This window comes from Nycticebus coucang, chromosome 22, assembly GCF_027406575.1.
Source record: "Nycticebus coucang isolate mNycCou1 chromosome 22, mNycCou1.pri, whole genome shotgun sequence".
In the NCBI taxonomy this organism is placed as follows: Eukaryota; Metazoa; Chordata; class Mammalia; order Primates; family Lorisidae; genus Nycticebus; species Nycticebus coucang.
In genome coordinates, this window is record NC_069801.1 from 19,001,353 (window position 1) to 19,023,000 (window position 21,648).

Consider the following 21,648-nt stretch of genomic DNA (forward strand, 5'->3'; position numbering starts at 1 on the left):
AGGTTGCTGTGAGCTGTGTGATGCCACGGCACTCTACCAAGGGCCATAAAGTGAGACTCTGTCTCTACAAAAAAAAAAAAAAAGAAAGAAATTATTTGCTATTGTAGTTAATACGGACATGAACATCTTCATGCACACAGCTTCTTACTTCTGAAGTGGTTCTTAGAAATCAATCCATCCCTGGGAGTGGGATGCCTGAGTCATACGATTTCAGCCCATTTGTGGTTACTGTTGCCAAAAGGATTACAGCGATTTTCAGGGCTGCTATAATGGCAAGCCAACAGACCAAGTCCACCTCAGCTTGGTCTGTGCTAGGCCATAAAGCTGCCGGACAAAACGTTTATACCCAGGACACAAAATGATCCTCTGTAGTCAAGAAAATGAAGGCCAGGCGCTGTGGCTCACACCTGTAATCCCAGCACTTGGGAGGCTGAGGTGGGTGGGTTTCCTGAGCTCACAGGTTTGAGACCGGCCTGAGCCAGAGCAAGACCTTGTCTCTAAAAATAGCCGAGTGTTGTGGTGGGCGCCTACAGTCCCAACTACTGGGGAGGCTCAGGCAAGAGAATCACTTGAGCCCAACAGTCTGAGGTTGCTGTTGCTGTGAGCTATGACACCACAGCTCTCTACCAAGGGTGAGAAAGTGAGACCAGAAAATGGCAAATAGTAAACACTACTGTTCCAAACTCCAACCAAGTGATGCCTGGTGCTTTGTGAAAAACTAGACTCTTCCAAAAGATCACTGATGTTTTCAAACCAAAGTGGTTTTGCAATTGCCTTTCTTGCCACCTTGGGGAAAGGCCAAGGTGAGGTACAAAGAGCAGGCGTTTTGCAGGAATTTTAGGTCTACCATGTACCAGCCGAGCGAACTTGGCTGTACCTTCGTATCTGTGTGCCTCAGTGTCCCCATCGGTAAATAGGAATCGTAGCACCCAACTCCCAGGGTAGTTGTGAGGACCAAGGCGATAATATACGGAGCATTCCTGGCATCATACTTACCGCAGTGTGGGCACCCAGAAAACGCTGGTTTCCCCTTCTCTCTCGCTCCTGTTTCTCTTCTTAGTTCACACATTTTACACTCAGTGGCTAAAAAACTTCCTGTGATATGTCCTTGGTTTCTCCTGAAGAAAAAAAAAAAGTACAGTATTTCTTTTCTATTTATAACAGCAATATGTTCACCAGAGAAAAATTTGGAAACTGTGGGAAAGTACAAAGAAGGAAACAAAAATTACCCACAATTTCACGCCCCAGAGCTGTCACTGTTAACACTTGGGTGTGTCTACTCCTGGGTGTTGGGACACTTCTTATTCTCAGAATTCTAAGGTGTGACTCCAGGGTAGGGTGACACCTCTGTTCTGGCCCCCTCGATGCTGGGCATGGGGTGAGCACTGGAGTCCCCCAGCTATGATGGGGGTCCCTGAACTGGTCACGTCTTTGCTGTAGGTGTGGAAGCAGACAGGATTTCAAGATTCAAGTCCTCACCACCTGCAAAAGGGAAGACCAGGAGTTCCCCTTTCCTCTGCAAAGCTCTGGCCTTGGGGATTGGCCACCCCAGACTCTTCCACCTTCTGAGCACTTCCTGTTTCTGGGCCTCAGTTCCTCATGTGTTAAATGAGCAGCTGGGCCTTGATTTTCCAGGTGTAACACTGCGTGGCATGAGAGCTGCCTGCCTGTGAAAGAAAAAGTTCTTTGTAGCTAACTTTTGTGTGCACGTCTTTATTTCTCCGGTGGCCTTACCGTCTTCTAAGAAGAGCTAAAAAGAGAAGAAGACAAATTTCCCACCAGCTCACCATCACTTCAGCACCTGAACCATTTGGCAGCCTCCTCAGATCTCCTAGAGTAATTTTATGAGGCAAGGAGCCCCAAGAGAGTGTGAAACCACACAGGTAGAGGCCTCTGAGGTGACCTTAGAGCTGTAGTAGCACCCTCAGTTGAAGTCCAGGTTGAAATCCCAGCTCAGCCATTTTCTGGCAGTATGACCTTGAGAAGTTACTTCTCTGTGCCTCACTCATTTCTAACCTGGAAAGATGATAATAATGTGGGGATTTGCCAGGTGCGGTGGTTCACGCTTGTAATCCCAGAATTTGGGAGGCTGAGGTGGGTGGATTGCTTGAGCTCAGGAGTTCAAGACCAGCCTAAGCAAGAGCGAGACTCTGTCTCTAAAAAATAGCCCAGCGCTATGGCGGGTGCCTGTGGTCCCAGCTACTTGGGAGGTTGAGGCAAGAGAATCGCTTGAGCCCTAGAGTTTGAGGTTGCTGTGAGCTCTGACGCCATAGCACTCTACTGGGGCTACAAAGTGAGACTCTGTCTCAAAAAACCCCAAAAATAACGTGGGGATTAAATTGTGTGCAGATTAAATGAGTTAATATGCACGAAGCCCTTGAACAGTGTTTGGCACATTGTAGGTGCTCTGTGAGTATTAGACAGTATTGTTACCGTGCCTGAGGGTAGTAAGTACCTAAGACATGCACCATTAGAATTGTCAGCAGTTTGTAAAAATGCAGGAGTGTTTGACATGAAAAGTGAAAGTTTCCCCTGTCCCCCCTAATCTCCCTCTCCAGAAGAAACCACTGTGAACGGTTCCCTGAGCCACCTTCCGGATCGTTCTTTAGAAATACACAATGGTCATTTCCATATAATATTTTATTTTTGAAGCACCGTATCATGCATATTGTTCTGCAACTTGCTTTTTTAATTCACAACATCACGGGTGCACTTTCATGTCTGAATGTACAAGTTTACAGCGGGTAAATTCATGCCACCAGCCCCCTACTGATGGGCAGTTAGGCATCTTGCTACAATGTTTCTCACTCCAAAAGTAGTAGTTTAGAGGCTGAAAGGGTGAGGGGGACGTAAGCCGGGCATCCTCAGCTACTCTGGGAGGCAGAGTCAGTGATCGGTCGGCCCTTCTGAGTGGCTCTAATGTGTCACTCCAGGAAGACCCCTCCTCCCAGCACCCAGAGGGGACAGAGTTCTGCCTAATTTTATTCCCTGCCTAAGACAGAGGTTAAGACAGAAGTCGAGGGTAGAGAGAAAACAACAAGAACGTAGATGGACCTGGAGGCCCTTTCTCACCAAAAATTAGTTAAACATTTTTATTATAAAAAAAATTTGAAGGGCGGCGCCTGTGGCTCAGTGAGTAGGGCGCTGGCCCCATATGCCGAGGGTGGTGGGTTCAAACCCAGCCCCGGCCAAACTGCAACAACAACAAAAAAAAATAGCCGGGCGTTGTGGCAGGCGCCTGTAGTCCCAGCTGCTCGGGAGGCTGAGGCAAGAGAATCGCGTAAGCCCAGGAGTTGGAGGTAGCTGTGAGCCGTGTGACGCCACAGCACTCTACCCGAGGGCGGTACAGTGAGACAAAAAAAAAAAAAAAAAAAGTGAAGATACAGAAAAAGTGCAGGAATAGTCCAAAAAATATCTATCTACTCCCTCCCAGATGTAATAACTGTTGACACATGGCCATATTTGTTTTACCTGTCTATGTGTTCCCTACACACACGTGCATGCACATCCACACTCAAGGGGGCTTCCAAAAGTTCATAGAAAATGCATATTATGAAAAACCAAGGCATGGATTTCAAAATTTTTAGCATCAAAATAAGCTCTTACTAACTCATGTTTTTTTTTTTGAGCCAGAGTCTTAATCTGTCGTCCTGTGTAGAGTGCTGTACCGTCATAGCTCACAGCAACCTCCAACTCTTGGGCTCAAGTGATCCTCTTGCCTCAGTTTTTTTCCCTAGTTTTAGTAGAGATGGGGTCTTGCTTTTGCTCAGGTTGGTCTCAAACTCGTGAGCTCAAGCATCCACTAACCTTGGCCTCCCAGGGTGCTAGGATTACAAGTGTGAGCCAGGATTACAAGTGTGAGCCAGGATTACAAGTGTGAGCCACCGTGCCCAGCCCTCTTACTAATTTGTTGCGACATGTCTGAACAGAATTTAGTTTGAGGCACTGAGAAGGAAAGACATCAATCTGACAAGCACTGTTCTAAGAGCTCCACGCATATCAACTCTAATCTGCACACTATTTAATCCCCACATTATTATCATCTTTCCAGGTTAGAGATGGGTAAGGCACAGAGCAGTTAGGTAACTTGCTCAAGGTCACACAGCCAGTAAGCGGCAAAATGATTCTGCTACAATCAAAGCAAGGACAAACATCAAATTTATGATGAAGCTGGACTGGAAGAATAGTGAAATCACTGATGCTTTATAAAAAGTTTATGGGGGGCGGCGCCTGTGGCTCAACGGAGTAGGGCGCTGGCCCCGTATGCCGGAGGTGGCAGGTTCAAACCCAGCCCTGGCCAAAAACTGCAAGAAAAAAAAAAAGTTTATGGGGACAATGCCCCAAATAAAGTGTCAGCTTGAAAATGGATAACTTGTCTTAGGAGGGGATGGGGTGATGTTGAAGAGGAAGCCCACAGTGACAGGCCATCTGCATCATGTTTGAGGAAAAAGACTTGTCTTGTTTATTTCCTAATTGAAGAGGACCAATGATTATCAGCAGGAACAAAAGCCAGTACCATGTACAGATTCAGCTTACACAATTCTGACTTAAAACTTAAAGTCGAGCGGTCTTTCTACATGACAGATGTCAAAACTGCCGGGTCTAGATCTTCTGCAGAGAAGTTAGCAGAGCTTTTGATGGAAATTGTAAACAAATGGAGTCAAGGTCCTGAATCATTTCTTTCTTTCTTTTTTTTTTCCCCAAGCCAAACTGTATCCAGCTTTATTAAAGATACTTTTCATAAACAATCATGGTATTTCAGGCAGGACATGGGCAGACAATCGTTAACAGTATACAACAACTTTCAAACTCCCTTCTTCAATGTTCTACCAAAAATCAGAAAGCCACTATAAAACCCACTGAAGTCTTCATTTGATGCTCTGAACAGGGAAGTTTAGAGTGAGGGTTGACATTTCACATTTAGCATGTTGTTTAACAACTTTTCACAAGCCGACCCTAACTTTCAGGAAATGGAATGAAAATGGTAGAATTTATCTGAAGATCCAACAATCTACAAATGGAACCGCTGCTCTTTTGAGGGATGCATCTCAGTGGTATTATTGAAAAAGTCCAGATTCCTTGATATACTGGTAACCAATTATTGGGGGTTAGGTCACAAGAGGTGACTGGGTTTAAGGGAGTTAAGACTATGCTGAAGACTGAGGGAGAATAGGACATAAAAACACATTAGTTTTTCCATACCACAAGGCATTTGTGCCAAGGTAGCTGTGTGTCAACATCAGGGAATCCCTCCTCTTGGGAGCCAAGAGGAAGTCTCTCAAAACTAGAGGGAAAAACATTTTCCCTCATATCAATCTAGCTTTGGAGACATTCTATTAGTGACATATGCCCCTTCCCCAAAAAACAATGAAGTGTTCTGTGTGCTAACAACATAGCTTAAAAAAAAAAAAGTAAAACAAAATTCTGCATTTTTATAAAACTTGATAAAAATAGTATTTCAAACTGTACAGTCCCCAGAAGTACACAGTTATCACAAATGCACACACTTCACTTGGCGTCTCCAGCACCTGCAGCTTTCTGGGCCTGGTCTGTGTTGGCATCTCCGTTTTCTGCAGGGTTATCCCCTCCTCGCCAGCGTCAGCTTTTCCCTTTTTCCCTTTGGGCACCTTCTCTCCCTTCTTTGCAGGGGTCTTTTTGGGCTTGGGCTCTGGCTTTGGAGGAGCAGGTTTAGCAGACAACCTTGCGGATCTTCTCTGTGGTTCGTCCTTGGCCTTGGCTTTATCTCCTTTAGCTTCCCCTTCAGCCTTTCTCTTGGGCATGGTGGCAGTGGCGGCGGGACGTAGGTGCTGTACGCAGGGATGCAGCGACGCGCGAGCTTTGGTCGGTCCGGGGTCGTTCTCGCCTCTTCTTCACACTGCTCCCCTGAATCATTTCTTCAAAAAATTATCAGGAGATGAAACAGGACTGGCGAATTGAAACCAATAGACTTTCACCAAAGATTATGGGGGAAGGAATTTGATTTGCCCATGGGAAAACTCAGCAGGCCGTCAACCTTAAAGTGATGAGTCCCCTGATCAGCTCTGTGCCTGCCCTCCTGTTGGACTTACAAGTAGACAGACAAAGGAATTACCATGTTACTTCTCAATGGAGGTGTCAAATCATGTGTAGGGTTACAGAAGCAGAAGCAAACGATGTGTGTTAGTTTCAAGGACCTAGGATGCTAAGTTTTACAAATTCTTAAGGGCTGGGTAACCATGAGGAGGACCTTGCAGGAGTGTCCTTGGGCTTCCCTGAGAAGCCTTTTTTTTTTTTTCTTTTGAGACAGAGTTTTAATTTGTTGCCCTCGGTAGAGTGCCATGGCATCACAGCTCACAGCAACTCCCAACTCCTGGGCTTAGGCGATTCTCTTGTCTCAGCCTCCCAAGTAGCTGGGACAACAGGCGCCCTCCACAATGCCCAGCTATTTTTTGTTGCAGTTTGGCTGGGGCTCAAACACGCTACCCTTGGTATATGGGGCTGGCGCCCTACCCACTGAGCCACAGGTGCCGCCTCGCTTTTGTTTTTCTTTTAGACTTTACTTTCCCTGGGTATCCTCTCTCAGCTTCACCAGGACAATCCTGAAGATAAGACACAGTCAAAGCCATGGCTACCAAGAGGCAGAAGTGGTCCAGCTGCAACAAAAGTGGACTGGTTAAGAGCAAAAGTCACAGGGCGGCACCTGTGGCTTAAGGAGTAGGCCGCCAACCCCATATACCAGAGGTGGTGGGTTTGAACCCAGTCCGGCCAAAAACCACAAAAAAAAAAAAAAAAAAAAAAAAAAAAAAAAGAGCAAAAGTCACAGCAGCAGTTTTAGAGGATGCTCAAGGCATTTTGTTTGTTGACTTTCTGGAGGGCCAAATAATGATAACATCTGCCTATCATGACAATGATTTGGGAAACATTTAGCCAAAGCTTTAGCGGAATAACACCCAGGAAGGCTTTACGGGAGAGTCCTTCTCCAACACGTCAAGGCTCCTGCTCATGCCTCTCCTCAACCAAGGGCGATGATTGCATTGGGACATCATGAGGCAGCACCTTAGAGTCCTGATTCAGCTCCTTATTCAGTCCTGGAAGGCTGATGGGGGCTGGGGTGCTGGCGGCCAACGTTGGGGCTGTTGAAGCCCACAGCTCACATTCCCTCAAGGAACAGGAGAGTATGGACCACGGTAGATTCTGAGAATTCTGAGCCGCTGCCGTCCTCCCAGGCCCACCCTTCAGACAAGGGACTGTGTCTGTGACTTCTTTATGTTTCCTAATTTTAAACAGATCTTTAAAGGGAACCCATTTTTCATTATTTAATGATGTGTAAAAGACTGCATTGCCATGATTAAATCCCCAGGGCCCTCAATTCTTTAGAGATGGACTAAATGATGGGTATCATCACTTACAAAAAGCCTGTCTTGTTGAGAAGTTTATTATTTTTTAAATCTGTTAATTCTATTTTCCATGGACTTCTAAAAGTCTCCAGATATAAAAATATATATTTTTTCAAAGTAAGTGAAATATCATGACACGTCAGCCCTAAAGAATTCAACATTCATCTCCTAAGAATATGGCAGTTCTCCTACATAATCTAAAACCTAAGAAAAGTAATAATCCTTCCTCTTCTTCTTTTTTTTTTCTTTTTTGAGACAGAGTCTCACTTAGTTGCCCAGGCTAGAGTGCTGTGGTGTTATAGCTCACAACCTCAAACTCTTGGGCTCAAGCAATCCTTTTGCCTCAGCTTCCCCAGTCGCTGGGACTATAGGTGCCCACCACAATGCCTGGCTAGTTTTTCTATCTTTAATAGAGACAGGGTCTTTATTTGCTCAGGCTGGTCTTGAACTCCTGGGCTTAGGCAATCCAACTGCCTTGGGCTCCCAGAGTGTTAGGATTATAGGCATGAATCACCGCACGCGGCCCAATAATCCTTTTCTAACTCCATCTAACAGTAAATGGAGTTTTAATTTCCCAAGTTCCAGTGGCTCACCCTCTCCTCTCTTCCCCATACCTGAAGCTCCTTCCTTTTCTCCCTGGTCCCGGGCCTACAAACCCCGTCAATGACAGTGGCCATGTCAGTCAGAGACACCAAAGATTCCACAGCCTGGAGATGGAGGCATGGGGTGGAACTGGGGTATTTTCCTGTCTGGGAGCCAGATGTTGGCTCCCAGCATGGCTGAGCTGGGGCTGGAGACATTGTCCCAGGTTCTGGGACAGGCAGAGGCTGGAGCAAGTGCAGTCAGGGCTCCGCAGCACCACTTGCTACTCGTGAGGAGCTTTGGGGCAGATTAGGAATTGTTCTCCCACAGACACAGCTCGTATTCCAGAGCACTGCTCAGTAGTGGAGTTGGTTGGATTCTGGCCTCAATTCCAGCGCCAGCACTTCGTGTAGTGCAGAAGCCATAGAACGTTATGGGGGAACCCTGACTGGCGGGGGTGATTCGGCCAGCAGGATGGGGCAGAGAGAGAGTCCTCTGACCTGAAAGCAGGTGAGGTAGCAGTTACCAGCGGGCTCTCTGCGTCCAGGGGCATATATTGTGTGGTTAGTCTGTGTCGATCCCTGTGCGGAATGATCTCATGTCTATGGAACAGGCTCCAGTGTTACCCTCACTTTAGGGATGAGGCTCACACAGGCTCAGAGAGGTTCAGTCTCTTGCTCAAGGCTGCATGAGGGCTCTGTCCTGGATCTATTGCCTCTTGGGACTGTGTCTGAAGAAGCATGTCCCACCATCGTTAGGGGTCCCCAGGAGCCGGACTCATGCCCAGGGCATCGGGCTTCTGTTTAGTAGCCTGGGGTGGGGTCTGAGTAGCCAAATGTGCGCCTCCCTTCCTGGTTAACAATCACTGGATAGCAGAAGCACATGGAAACTCAGGGCTCTCGCCCTCTCTCTGCCACCGTCAGAGAGGGTTTGCTGACCCTTAAGTCCCTTAGGGTGGAGACCTAGGGACCTAGGGTGTATCACCTAGAGGTCAGAAGAGGAGCAGGCAGGGGTCAGGAGTTCTGTGGAGTTCTCTACCCCACACAGGGACCTAGTTCCATCACTCTCCCCCCATGTGCAGACAGGCACCTGGCTATCCTGGCTATCCTGGTCAGCCAGTTGCCCTGGTGGGCTGGGGAACACGACATGGGGTGATGTTGTTGGTTCCTCCTACCCTGGCCATGAACTTGGTCCTGGAAGGATGATGGGGGCTGGGGAGCTGGTGGCCAGCATTGGAGCTGCTGAAGCCCACAGCTCACATTCTCTCAAGGAGCAGGACAGCATGGTAGATTCTGAGAGTTCTGAGCTGCTGCCGTCCTCCCAGGCCCACCCTTCAGACAAGGGACCATTCACGCCACCCCTGCCCCAGAGGGCAGCTGCGGGCACTCAGATGGGCGCTCCCTCTTGGCAGGACCTGCTGTCAATGCTGACACACTCACCGCAGAGCCTCCACAGACTGGAGAGGTGCTTAAAAGGGGCGGGTGGGGTGTGGGCTCGAATAACTTCTAACCTGCACTCACCAGTCTGGGGTTTGCCGTGTTACCTCTTCTGAACAGACCTCTCACCACGGCTTTGGAACTCCGCGGCTGTTTCTCAATCGTCAGATAAGGCGATGTTTTTGTGTACCTGGCCCTAAAAGAAATCAGACTGGGTTTAAAGCTCAGGCAGCAGACCACAAAGGCACTTACGTGGTGACTCCTTTTGGCTTGTTTTGGAGGGAAAGGCAAGGAGTAGAAATTCTTGCCAGCCGCTAACCTACAACACATGGAAGTTTTGACGGTAGTGTCTTGAAGGAAGTGGGGGAGGTGGAATGGCTATGGGGAAGGGACACCGTGGGTAGGGACAACTGGTAGCAGCTGAAGGAGGAGATGGGGACTCCAAGTGTCCCAGAGGCTGAGAGAAAAATGAGACTGGCAGTGATCAGTGGTGTGCCCAGGGTCAACAGTTGGAGGCAAAGTCTCTGTGGATGACTGAATGGACATCAGACATGTGTCCAGGCCACCTCTGTTCCTTCTGCTCACTGGACCTGCATTTCCCCTCTCCCATTCTCAGTGGTGTGTGCACTGACCCATCCTTGCAGGGTCCAGTGTCCACATCCAGTGGTCCTTCCTGGCTGAGGGGACCTACAGTGACTTCAGGCCCCACACCAGCAGGCTCACACTGCCCCGGACTCTACGGCCAATCCCTCCTCTGTGTCCCTCGCGTCAGACCCGGGTTCTCATAGCTGTTGACCCATCGCTATTCTCCTGGCTCTCCCTCCCCAACCATCCTGGCTCCATCTTCCCTCTCACCCTTCACATGGGCCCTCTCAGGTCCTCACCTGCAAAGGTAACAGTGATGCTGAAAGGCAGCTGCCCATTTACTGGGGCTCTGAACCAGGCACTGTGCCAGAGTCTCCGTGAGTTTCCCCAAGGCCCAAAACATCACCACGGGTGTGGAAGGGGAGCTGCCTCCTACTGTGGCCCAGGGCTGAGGGCTGACACTTGTGCAAAGCTTGGAGAAGACACAAGGGAACTTTTGGTGGTTGGTCAAGTTGCCCCCCAACCAGAGAAAAAGGAGTTAAAGTGGCATGCATGTAAATGAGCTGGTGCGTGAGAGAGAGAGATCACATCTGTGGCAGGCCCAAGTCCTGGGCTCTATGGGAAGGGACAGTGGGGACAATGTGAGACCCGTGCTTCCTGCTGGTGAGGATGATGCCAGGGGCCCTTGGGAGCTAAGCTGAGTATTGACAGGCCCTTGCTGCCTGTGGCCTGACCAGGAAGGGTCCACACGCAGGGATTCATCTTGGGACAGTTCCCAGTTTTAACCTTGTAGGGTACAGGGTCTCTCCCCACCCTTTCTTCTCTGAACAGCTGTGTGTGTGTTTGTACGTGCCCAAGCACACGTGCATTTTCCTCCCCATTGATCCGATTCTCCCGAGTGTCCCCTGACTCCCTTCCCTAGACTTTGCGGAGTCGTCCTCGTTAGTGGCCCCGTGATTCATTGTGTGAGGGGGATTTAATGCTGTTCATAAAACACCACTTCACATTCTGTTTTCTTTTCTCCCCTTTCTCTCTCGGCCTCTCCGCTCTGGAGTCTGGCTTTCCCCCCTGCATTTGGCCAGTTATAAAAAATAAATACACCCACTGTGCAGGAGGAAATGACCTTCAGGGGTTTTGAGGCCTTCTTAATGGGGCCTGAGCACTGCTGACAGCTCCACGCTTCCCCCATTTTACTATTTTACATTCTGAGACTTGGCCTGGGAGTGGCGTCTCAGGTCCCAAGTGTCCCAGGCTGCCTGACAGGGCCATTCGGCAAGGTTAAGGGCAGAGCCCACACACACGTTGTCATTTGGCTTCTCCCTGGGCTCACCTCTGCCTGTGGATGCTACTGGTTTGTTATTTTATTTTTTATTGCAGTCTCTTACACTATAAACTGTATAGAAGTGAAGATTTCATCTCTGTGAAATCTGTGTGCGGAGCCGCTGTGGGCTTCTCAGCTCCCTGCTGAAATGCAAATTGCATAGGTCACTACTGCAATTTTATTTTTATCCCAGCTGGAGGCCCAGCTTAGGGTGCCCTTTGCAAAGGTAGAATGAATGAATGAAAACAAAACTGTGCTGAGCAGTCTGTCTCCCAGAGGACACATCTTCAGCCATCTGGAGCTCTGGATTTGGTATGTGGCCCTTTCTTCCCTGCATGACCTTGGGCAGATGTCAATTTACTTTTGGGAACTTCAATTTTACCATCTACAAAATGAGGATATTGCCTGCCCAGTTCATGTCACAGACATGTGGAGGTCAAAGCAGAAGGTGGGAGGCACAAAACCATCCTTGTTTTTTTTTTTTTTTTTGAGACAGAGTCTTACTTTGTCACTCTTGGTAGAGTGTTGTGGCATCACAGCTCACAGCAACCTCAAACGCTTGGGCTCAAGTAATCCTCCTGGCTCAGTTTTTTATTTTTAGTAGAGATGGGGATCTCATTCTTGCTCAGACTGGTCTTGAACTCGTGAACTCAAGTGATCCTCCCAGAGTGCTAGGATTACAGGTGTGAGCCACCTCGCCTGGCTGGCAGAACCATCCTTAAAAGATAAAGAATGTGGACGCTCCTGAGACCAAATCAAGTCAGGACTGAGCGATACAGGATATGATGTTTAGGGTTTTAATACCCTTCTCTTTCTCTCTAGATGAGGCAAAAACAGCCCTGGAACAGTCCTACCAAAATAGTCCTACCAATAGTGGTAGCCAGGAGCTTGTTAGCTTTTATTTTAAACTTTTGTAACTAGTTGGTACTGAGTATCTACTTTTGTATTGAAAATATTCTAATGTATGTATATGAATAAAATAAAATTAACAACAGTCCCCATTTATTAAGCTCTTACCCTGTAGCAGCCTTTGTGGGTGGTGATTTTACTCCTTTTACAGATCAGGAAACTAAAGTCCACAGAGGTGAAGTGACTTGCCCAGTCTCACACCGCCAGGAAAGGAAGAAGCAGATGGCGAACCCGAGTGTGACTGACCGTGGGGGAGTATGATTAGTCCCTAAATGGACATTGATTGCAACAACTGGTCAAGGGAGGACAAGGGACTCAGAACAGACTCCTAACTCAGGGGGAGACACTGTCCACGCCACATGCTACCAGGAACAGAGTTCATGCCATCTTGAGGGAGAACAAAGGGTTTGGACCTGGGCTTGTGTCCTAGCTCTGCCACTTTCTGGCTGTGTGACTTCAGGAAAATCCTTTCACTTCTCTGAGCCTCAATTTGTTCATTTGCAAAGTGGATGAGAAGTCGCCTACCTTGTGGGCTTGAGTGAATCAAGGATGTTACAGCTGTGAAAACGCCATGTGAATTGTAAATACTGTTTGTTCACTCCTGAAATGGGCATTTATAATACAAGTCATGCCAGGCCCTTTTCTAGGATCTGAGGATATAGCAGCAAACACAACAGATGAGGTCCTAGTCCCTGTAGGTTGCTTTTTTTTTTTTTTTTTTAAGACAGAGTCTCACTCTGTTACCCTGAGTAGAGTGCTACCGTGTCATAGCTCACAGCAACCTCCAATTCTTGGGCTCAAGCAATCTTCTTGTCTCAACCCCTTGAGTAGCTGGGTTTACAGGAGCCCACCACTATGCCTGGCTAGTTTTTCTATTTTAGTAGAGATGGGGTCACACTGTTGTTCAGGCTAGTCTCAAAACCCTGAGCTCAGGCAATCGACCCACCTTCACCTCCCAGACTGCTAGGATTACAGGTGTGAGCCACCGTGCCCAGACCCTGGAGGTTACTTTTGAGTGACTGGAGCAGGTGATCGGCGGGTAAACCAGTGGGACAGTTCAAGGGGCGATGAAGACCCAGAACAGGACAGGGGATGGCCTGATGGAGCAGGCTGCTGAGCCAAATGCCAGGGCCTCTCTGATGAGGTGACATTGGCACAGAGGCCGAGCGGTGGAGGTCAGCATTGTACAGCTCTTCTCCCTGAGGCAGGTGGGAGCTGGTGCAGGTGAGGAAGCCTGCGTGCAGGGACTCAAGAGTCCGGGTGTTCTTTGCTTGGAACAGGGGAGGAAGGTGCTGTCAGGCAGGTCCCCCAGCAGGCAGGAGGGTGGGGCACCTGCTCTGAATCTCTCCCCCGCCCTATCCAGCAGGATTAAAGGGCAGAGCCAGGGCCCCGTGGAATCTGTGCCTCTGTGTCCAGAGATTCAGGAAGACACTGACAGGCCAGAGAGGGGTTGAGATCACACTGCCAGGGGCTGCTGCCACTCCCAAGAGGCTAAGGAATGTATTTTGGGAGAATCCTGGAAGCGCCTCTCGCTAGCAGAGGTGGGAGTTTAGACTGCTTGGCCTGACGTTCCCACACCTTTAAAATATCCCAATATCTAAGATCCATTCACTAATTGTGTGCAGCAGACCATATAAAGGAGAAGTGAGAGTTAAGCTCGGAATACTCTGTAAATATAAGAAACACCTGTGATACAACAGCTCGGTAAGACAACACCCTGGTGATAAGGGCATGGGGAAGAGATTCGGCTTTCCTTAACAAGAGCACGCGAGACGAGAACATCAGTGCTTGGCAGTCTCTACACCTGTGGTGCAAATAGCCACAAGATCACGTCTGTAAGTAGCTGCAGGAGCAGGAGCGGTTAGTCCGGGGTCAGTTCTCATTCTTTTACGGGCTTGCTCACTCTGACCCTTGCTTCTCCTGCCTCCGGGGTGTCTGCCCAGCGTCCTGCTCTAAGAAGACTGCTAAGATTCCTCCTACTAAGACTGTTTCTCTCTCTCTCTCCCTTCTGCTAAGACAAAAAGCCCTCAGGCACCTAAGGGGAGTTGATCCCAAGCAAGGTAGCACAGCAGTCCGCATCAGGACAATAGATAAGCCGGGGCCGGAGACATGGCCAGTTCCAGGCCCAGACAATCATGATCTTCACAAGACGGATCTTTCCAAAAATGCCATTTCCTCCCCAGTGCAATTGGTTTGACGGGCGCTTTCTTACCTTCTCAACCCCCTGGACGGCTGGCTTCATGCCTACCATTCCCGGGTAGTGGGCTCTAGTCTTTCCATCCCTCTGGCTGGTGGGAGCTGGACAGGTCACCTAACCTCTCTGCGTCTCCATCTCTTTGGCTACAAACAGGGTTGAGTTGAGGACAGGCTGCCGGTCTGTGACAGTGGTGCTCCACTTGGGAATGTTCCTCCAGGCACCAGATCCCTTTCTCCAAGAGGTGTCTGGAGCCTGTCTGGAGGGCTGGTCTGAAAGGACCTCTGGTTGCTGCTTGTGGCTGGAAAACGGAAGAGACCTGTGCTCACCACGGGGAGCTGCTGCTTCAGCTTTGATCATGTTGTGGAAAGTAAGGAAGGGGAGTCTGGCTGGGGCACATAGCCTGGGTCCTCATGGTTGTGTGGACACATAGGGCAGCCGTTGTGGGGCTCAGACTGGCCCTACTCAGTGACATTAAGGTCCTGAGCTATAAGAAATGGCAACTGGGTCCAACCCACTCCCCACTCCCACCATCCAAAAAACTATCTATCTATCATCTATCTGTCATTACCATCTATCTCTCTGTACAAGTTTACCCACAAGGATTTCATAGCTCAAAGTATGGTCCGTGGACTAAAGTGTCAGCACCTCTCAGGGTTGGGCCAGGCCCCCCAGCAGTTGTGAGCCATGAGCCAGACTCCGCATTTTCTCATGAGCTGCAGGTGACTGGGTGCGGAGTAAGTCTGAGCAGAGCTGGGCTGGGCACTTGCGAGCTAGGCTCGTCATAGCCTTGTCTGTGGTGAAAAAATACAGCAGAGCAAGGCATACTGTGCACCACAGGGATGTGCAAGGACCAGGAAATGCAGGCAGGTAGAAATAGGAGGGAGAACAAGAACCCAGCCTAAAGCTGTTGATGCATATTGAAAACATGTATGTGGCAAGGAGAGTGTTGTGATGGTTGGTGCAATGGCAGTCATATTGTGTTGACATGAACTATCCTGAACATGATCATTGCTCCAGGTATGTAACAGGGCCTTGTTCTTAGGAGGCCTGGGGAACAAGGTCCTGAGATGTGCACTATACTTCCACATGGCTCCACAAACAACTTGCATGTAGCTTTTCCAAGATGGAGCACTAGTGGAGCAGAATGTTGATAATCGCCAGCTGGGGTGAAAGGGATATTCTAGTTTTTTGTGTTTTTCTTGTTGTTGTTGTTGGGTTTTTTTTGAGTCAGAGCTCTGTCACCCCAGCTTGAATGTAGTGGCATCATCATAGCTCACTGTAACCTCAAAACTCCTGCCTTCAAGTGATCCTTCTGCCTTGGCCTCCCAAAATGCTAGGATGACAGGCATGAGCCATCGCACCCAGCCTCTGGTCACTTTCTGAAGGCTTAAAATATTTTTCAAAGTTAGAATACTAAAAAATTTCAGCACAAGGCATTTGCCTTTCTAGACAGGAATGACCGTGTGACATTTCAGGAGTGTGATTAGACCCCCCCACTTCCCCTGCAGGCAGTGGAATCCGTCTGGAAGGACCAGGTGGGAATCAGTGTCACTCTGACACCCTCTTTCCTCATCTGTGGCATGTGGAGAGTTGCAGCACTCCTTCCCCTACCTCCAGCATAGTGCGTGACCTATAGTGAGGACTTGGCAGATGAGGGCCTTTACCTTCATTGACCCTGTCCTGGGTCCTTGAGTCATGGAATCATAGACTGTTGAAGTGAAAGAGCCTCTAGAGGTCAAAGGATCCACTCCTACATCCTGTGACGGACTCACCTCTATAGCATCCCGGGCAGCGCCCAGCTTTAACTTGGTATCTTCTGATAACGGGGCACTCACTCCCATACCTCTCAAGACAGCTCGTCCCATCCGGGGCAGATGTATTAGCAGCTCATCCTGGCACAGAGCTCAAACTCATATATTGGTGGCCTCCTCCCACAGGTCCATGTCCTTTCTCTTGGGACTGCATGGAGCCCATCACACACCTGATCCACTTGCAAGTACAGCTCCCTGGGCCTCCTGCCCTTCCCCATGTGATGCTCCAGCCCTCACCCTCCTCACCTCCTGCTTCTTTTTTTTTTTTTTTGGTGGGATTTTTTAATTAATTAATTATTTTTTTTATTAAATTATAGCTGTGTACATTAGTATGATCATGGGGCACCATACACTTGGTTCATAGACCGTTTGACACATTTTCATCACACTAGTTAACATAGCCTTCCTGGCATGTTTTTAGTTATTTTGCTAAGATCTTTACATTCCACATTCACTAAGATTCACATATACCCTTGTAAGATGCACCACAGGTGTAATCCCATTAATCCCCCTCCCTTCACCTCCCTCCCTCCTCCCTCCCCTCCCTTTCCCCCTTCTCCCTATTCTTAGGTTGTAACTGGGTTATAGCTTTCATATGAAGGTCCTAGATTAGTTTCATAGTAAGGGTGAGTACGTTGGGTACTTTTTCTTCCATTCTTGAGACACTTTACTAAGAAGAATATGTTCCAGCTCCATCCATGTAAACATGAAAGAGGTAAGGTCTCCATCTTTCTTTAAGGCTGCATAGTATTCCATGGTGTACATACACCACAATTTATTGATCCATTTGTGGATCGATGGGCATTTGGGCTTATTCCATGACTTAGCAATTATGAATAGGGCTGCAATAAACAAAATCCCAAGACCAGAGATGTTGGCGTGGATGTGGAGAAAAGGGAACACTTTTGCACTGCTGGTGGAATTGCAAATTAATACATTCCTTTTGGAAAGATATATGGAGAACACTTAGAGATCTAAAAATAGATCTGCCATTCAATCCTGTAATTCCTCTACTGGGCATGTACCCAGAAGACCAAAAATCACATCATAACAAAGATATTTGCACCTCCCGCTTCTTAACCCTCTTGTTCATCCATATCCTTCTTCCATGTGGGGTTTGACAAAGAGTCTGGGTACAGAATGCAGATATGTTGGCGGGGCCTTTGGCTTCCTGGTTCTACAGCACAGGGTGGATTTATCTGCTTCCATGGCTGTCGCCAGCTTCCAGCCTCGCTCTCTGTCTCTCCCTATTCTCTGAGCTTCCTATAAGCACAGCCCCAGCTGCCCCCAGTGCAAAGGTGGGGCTCTGGCCTCCCTACCTTAGCTGAAGAGGGTCAGGCTGGATCAGAGGTAACCCCAGCAAACCATGGGGATTTTTCTGAAAAATAAAAAGTCTATTTTAATTCAAAAAAGAAGTTCATTGTAAACATGTGAAATGAATCAGAAATGTGTAGAGGAAAAGGTGAGACTGCTTTTCACCTCTGCCCCTCTTAGTTTGAGGCAGCTCCTTCCGGGGTGTCTCTATCTGCGCATCCACACTGTAAAGCTCCTGCCAAAACACACGTTGATGGCTTATCTATCAAGGACACACTCCATGGCAGCACACACACACAACTGCATTCTTACTTTTAAAATCAAATTTTGAAAGCAACGTTATTAACTATTCTTAAAAGAAGGTGGTGCCCATCGCAGCCCCCAAAGGAGCTCAATGTGACACAGCAGCCCCTAAGATTAGTCTGGCAGGACCTTCAGAGTTGCTGTCTGATGTGCAGTGTCACCTGAGAACCCTTGTTTCCTGTAAAGCTGTGCCAGGGATAGGATGAGCCAGGAGGCAAAAAACAGCCCTGCCCTGCCAGAGGCCTGGACTCCAGCCACAGCTCTGACACTCACCGTCTGGAGTCCTTGACAAAGTCACTTCCTTCGTCTGAAGCTCAGTTTCGTCACCCTCAAATGGGAATGCTGGTCCAGAGGGGACCAGAAGCCTTCTCTGGCTTGCAAGTGGGACACCCATCTATTACCCAAAGCCACGGGGCAAGGCACTGCCCAGCTCTCTGTGCCCTTTCTCTCTGCTGTCAGGACCAGCTGTCTCTGTACCAGGAAACCATGAGAAGGCTAATGGGCTGTTCTAGCAGTTTAGGGTGGGGGTTGCAGTTTCTGCTCCTGAACTTTTGCCTGAACGGGTGGAGCTCATCCGTCCATTGCTCCCTCAGAAGGAAGTTGGATGGGACGGGAGGGGGCCGTGGATGCCTGGGTGACCCAAAGCTGAGCCCAGACTCTCCGTCTTGCAGAGGACCCTCCAGATCAGCCTCCTGTCCACAACTTGAACGCCTGTCATGCAGCAACAGGAAGGACTTGTGTCCCTCAGGGTCCAACAAGAAAGCAGAAACATTCTAGGTATGGCAGAGAGAGGGACTTAGTACAAGGAGCGAGTCACACCGGTCATGGTGAAGCTCAGAAGCCAAAGAGAGAGTGTTGGGTTGACCCAGAGATTAGCCACTACAAGAAGCTGTCAATACCCCAGGATGGAGAGGCCAGGAGGTGTGGGGTTAGCAAAGCTCAGGATCTAGGGCTGCTGGGTCAGCAGGGGGATTACTGGAGTGGGTGGAGCACAGAGGAGACATGATCGCTACCGGTGAGCTCACCAAGGCAGTTGGGGAAGGGGGCACCCCAGCTTCTGTCTTCATGCCCACCCCTCCTTCATGTCCTCCAGCACTCCTCATCGGCAGAACCCACTGGAAACTGGCTGGCAAGAGAGCCTGGGCACTGCAGCCTGCAGACATTGGCCTCACAGCACAGAGAGAATGTATTTGAGGTTAGAGGACCAGGGTTGGCCCTGTGACTATTTGTGTTTTAAATGCTTTGGGTGCCGGGGAGCTCACTCTAACTATGATGGTGGTGGCAACGGCCTGTTTTGCTGCCAGCTGAGTATGAGTGTTTGGCTCAAAATAAGGAAGAAACGTTGGTTTCCTGTGACTCCCAACCTGAAGAGCAGGGCTTTGTTTTTGGAGAAGGAGCCCTTTGTGTGTTGCTGTCACCCCCCCCCCTCACCTGCCAAGGCTCGGTTCTCCCAGGAAGCCTTCCTGCACCCCCATGTTGAGTGACAGTACCCTTGTGTCCTTCCATGGCACCTGTGCTCTCTTCTCCACTTAGCCTGATGTAGTTTACATGATGTTCAACATGAATTTCCCTGTTTGTTCCACCTAGTCATCGGGGTACAGACTTGGCGAACCTGACTTTGCCCTCCCGGCGCAGGCACTAAGTTAAAGATGTCTGCCACCAGGTCTCTTAAATGCCTGGTATGCATTACCTAATTTAATTCTCCTAACAACCCCCAAAGTAGATATGGTATCTACATTTATCCACCGGGGAACCTGAAGTTCAGAGAGGAAGATGCCCAGGACCACTTGGCCAGTAGGTCCTAGCCTCTTCTGGCTGTGAAGGCCACTTTCCTGGCCACAGGGCAACAGGGTCTTGCCACAGTATAGCCGACAGCAGGGTGGGAATTGTGTGAGATGCCTCACTGGGAATGTCTCCAGGTCAGCGTCTGGTCCCTTGACTCCATAGTCTGTCCAAGGCTCTGCATCAGCCCCTTGCAGACAAGGTGCCCATTCCCACCGCCATGTCTTCATTCTGAAATGGCCAAGAGTCCAGGCTGGGAGAGCAGATCTGACCACAGATTGGCAGATGTTTCCACATGTGGAAGTGGGGGGCAAACGTGATGCACCGTTTCTGTGGTTCCCTTTGGATGGTGTCCACTCATGGTCTCATGTCCAGCCATGTGTCCCCATGGCTGTTGTGTACACTCTTTAGACTGCCCTCAATAGCCCTTTTCACCAGCAGAGCACTTTCTAGCATGTAGCGCACTAGGTACATGCCTTAGCTCAGTGCACCTTCCCAACAAACCTGGGACCTGGGTCTATTTGATTGACGGAAGCTCAGAGAGGCTAAGTCACGACAGTGATGACACAAGCTGCCTTTGTGGAGCTCTCCACACACCTTGCTGAAGCATGGCAATAAACCACTCTGCCCACGGTGTGTCACTCTTCATGACAGCCCCAATCAGGTAGGTGTTGTTATTATTGTTATCTGTATTCTGGAAGTAGGGAAACTGAGGCTCAGAGAGGACAATTGACTTGCCCAAGGTCACACAGTGGCAAATTCAGACCTAGAACTCATCTGTTAGTCTTGATTGTTGGTTCAATGTTCTAACCAACTCTTGAGAACAACCATAAAACTTAACAATATATATTACTATAGTTCAAATCTGTGACATCATTGAATATAGATATAGCACTATTTTATATACCTAAGGATATAAGATGCAATACTTGCTTATCACTCAGCATTTTTTATTTTATACTTATTAAAAGAATCTTTTGTATGTATATGCATCATATATATATCATGCTGTCTATGCATAAAAGAAAAATTTATATGAAATGAATTTAATTTAATTTAATTTAATTTTATTTTTGAGACAGAATCTCACTCTGTGCCCTGAGTAGAGTGCCATGGTGTCATCATAGCTCGCAGTAACCTTAAACTCTTGGGCTCAAGTGATCCTCCTGGCTCAGCCTCCTGAGTAGCTGGGGCTACGGGTGCTTACCACGACACCTGGCTAGTTTTTCTATTTTTAGTAGAGCCAGGGTCTCACTTTGCTCACGCTGGTCTCAAACTCCTGAGCTCAAGCGATCCACCTCCCTCAGCCTCCCAGAGTGCTAGGATTACAGGTGTGAGCCACTGCTCCTGACCTATGAAATGAATTTTATATGAAAATAAATTTCACATTTAAAATTTGACTCAGAGTAGTTGAAGTCCATGATTTTTCTTTTCTTTTCTTTTTTTTTTTTTGTAGTTTTTGGCCGGGGCTGGGTTTGAACCTGCCACGTTCAGCATATGGGGCTGGCACCTTACTCTGTTGAGCCACAGGCACCGCCCCTGAAGTCCATGATTTTTCATACAGTAGTGTCCTCTGTGCCAGCAAGTGTTGGTAATAAAAATTTCTCTCTCTCTCTTTAAAAATATTTTATTGAGGGATAGCTTACACACGGTAAGTATACTTGATGGATTTTTTTTTCTTTTTTTGACACAGAGTCTGTCGCTCTAAAAAGAGTCTCAAACTCCTGGGCTCAAGTGATTCTCCTGCCTTAGCCTCCCGAGTAGCTGGGTGCCCACCACAACACCTGGCTAATTTTTCTATTTTTAGTAGAGATGGAGTCTCGCTCTTGCTCAAGCTGGTCTTGAACTCCTGAGCTCAGGCAATCTACCCGCCTCAGCCTCCCAGAGTGCTAGGATTATAGGTGTGACATTAGGATTATTAAATATCTCAGAAATTTGGCAAACTAGTTTCTAAACTATTGGCCACTTAAAATCTATGGTAATGGGAGAATTTGCGTCTTGGCCATCAGGAGATGCTACAGTTCAGGGCTTC